The sequence below is a fragment of the Solanum tuberosum genome, unplaced genomic scaffold (genome assembly GCF_000226075.1).
Source record: "Solanum tuberosum cultivar DM 1-3 516 R44 unplaced genomic scaffold, SolTub_3.0 scf00072, whole genome shotgun sequence".
In the NCBI taxonomy this organism is placed as follows: domain Eukaryota; kingdom Viridiplantae; phylum Streptophyta; class Magnoliopsida; order Solanales; family Solanaceae; genus Solanum; species Solanum tuberosum.
Genome location: NW_006238999.1, coordinates 1,096,417 through 1,099,139, shown reverse-complemented (window position 1 = coordinate 1,099,139; position 2,723 = coordinate 1,096,417).

The following is a 2,723-nucleotide window of genomic DNA, read 5'->3' as shown; positions in this document are numbered from 1 at the left end:
TTTGGTCGAATTTGCTGTTGCGATACTAAACTTTCATGAGGACCTATTACCTCCCTAGACTATTTAATACCGTATTTTAAACATATATATTTGCCCACGTGGCCATAAAAAATAATGCAAAATTAAAAATAGTAATGTGTCCACGTGGGCACATATATACCTTTAAAATACACTATTAAATAGTTCAGGGGGTAAAAAATACGATTTTAAATAGTGTAGGGAGGTAATAGGTCCTCATGAAAGTTTAGTATCGCAACAGCAAATCCGACCAAAGTTGAGGTATTTTTCAGACCCTTATCCCAATAATTAATAATCCCACTTTATGGCTATTTTTTCTTTTCATTTATATATAAGAAAGAAAGTAGTATTTGAATCAATTTATACACACTTCAATAATTTTATTAGACATGTATTGCCTCCCAAATAACATGCACGTGTACCAAATAATTTGTAGCGCGAAGACTCTAGTTTACAAATATATTTCTAACAGGTACAACAACAACGTAAGATATCCAATATATTACTATAACTCTGTAAGTGAGGTCTGAAAAAATGTGAGATGCATGTATGCAAATCTTACATCGAGAAGTTGTTTTTAATTGATAGACCCTCGACTCAATTAATGGACCAATATTTTATTTTCATATTCATAATGAGGTTACATACTTTCTTTTTGTATTTGTAATGGTAATAGACCAATAATTTCTTTTTATATTCGTATCGAGTCTACAGTACATATATAATTTGTACTTCAAATCCTTAAATCAAATCCTAATTAACTCTAAAATCAATTTGAGAATTGAAGTTTATTGACATACTTCTACAAGTGTACCAACTAAAAATTAAGTAACTAAAAAAAGAAAAGAAAAGAAAAAGAATGAAGATTTAATAATTCAGGTGATATATATAGACAGATGAATATGGCAAACAATAAATATAATTTTTTATACCACTTGGTACTACTAGTGACATATCTTTTATTTGTATTTGTATTTTATATTCAATAACTTATGATTATTTTTCATAAGATTTATAATTTTAATAAGTTAATATGCGATAAGGTGAAATAAGTTATTTTTTCATCGTATTATAAGTTAATTTATTGGATGTAGATGTTGTTGACAAGTAACATGTGTTTTGGATGCAATTTTTAGGTGACGGATATCTGAATCCAATATTTTTTTATATTGAAATTATGCGATTAGGTGAAATAAGCTATTTTTTCATCGTATTATAAGTTAATTATTGGATGTAGATGTTGTTGACGAGTAACATGTGTTTTGGATGCAATTTTTAGGTGACGGATATATGAATCCAATATTTTTTTATATTGAAATTATGCGATTAGGTGAAATAAGCTATTTTTTCATCGTATTATAAGTTAATTATTGGATGTAGATGTTGTTGACGAGTAACATGTGTTTTGGATGCAATTTTTAGGTGACGGATATATGAATCCAATATTTTTTTATATTGAAATTATGCGATTAGGTGAAATAAGCTATTTTTTCATCGTATTATAAGTTAATTATTGGATGTAGATGTTGTTGACGAGTAATATGTGTTTTGGATGCAATTTTTAGGTGACAAATATCTGAATCTAATATTTTTTTATATTGAAATTAGATATATGTAAAAAATAAAATAAAATACTAAAGTAATATTTAAAAAAAAACTAAATATAAATTCATAATTTTTAAAAAACAACAATTTGGCATCATTGAATTAATAAAATATAATTCAGGTAATTTACACCATGAGGTTATTCAAATAATATCTACAGATATAACTTGAGAAAATGGCCAAAAGACCCCCCAACGTATAGCCGGATTCCCAACTACACATTCATACTTTACGGGAGTCCTATTACCCCCTTGGACTATATTAAAGTGTAGTTATGTGCTCCCTAAATGCTGATATGGCAAAGAAGGTGTAGTTCACTCTCTTTGGGAGACTGAAAGATAAAAAGATGATTAAAATATTAACTTTATAAATATTTAATTAATTTCATATTAATATTCTATTTAAAAAAAATAAAATTCCTTCAATGTTCATAAGATCCTAGACACTGGCGGGCTCACCTCGACCACCAGGTCATCGCCCTCATCAACTTTTCATCAATAAGCCAATTCATATCTTCAAATCACATACTTTTCATCATATCTCCACTTTTTATCAATTTGAAAATTTGTTGGTAGCTCAAAGTCAAAATCAAAATTGAAAGTTAGAAGAATCGAACTTTAGACTAGTCATTAATGGAAGAGTTCACTAAGTAATAGATTCAATTAATGGAGAAGAATTCATCATTGGATGACAGACCCTTTAATGAAGAAGACCCATTTATTGAAATTATCGTAAACGTTAATCAGTGATAAAGTTTTTCGTCTGTTTCTAGTTTTAGAGAACGAGATTTCCTGGTGTTTAGAATTCCGGTGAAGGTCGAAGATGCGGTAATCATGTCATCCTCGTCGTCAAATCTGCAGAAGCTTCAAAGAAAAAGAAATGGAGGAATGGAAAAGAAAGAGAAAAGGAGAAGATGAAAATATATATATATATAAAAAGTAAAATATAAAAGAATAATTTTTTTTTATATATATAAAAAAGGGTAATATTACGTGGCAGCGCGTGTTGATTACTACCTAATACGAATCTGGGCGTGAGTTTGTAGGGGGGTAGATATTTCACTTTTAAACGGTTCAGGGGGGTGATAGGACCCCCGTGAA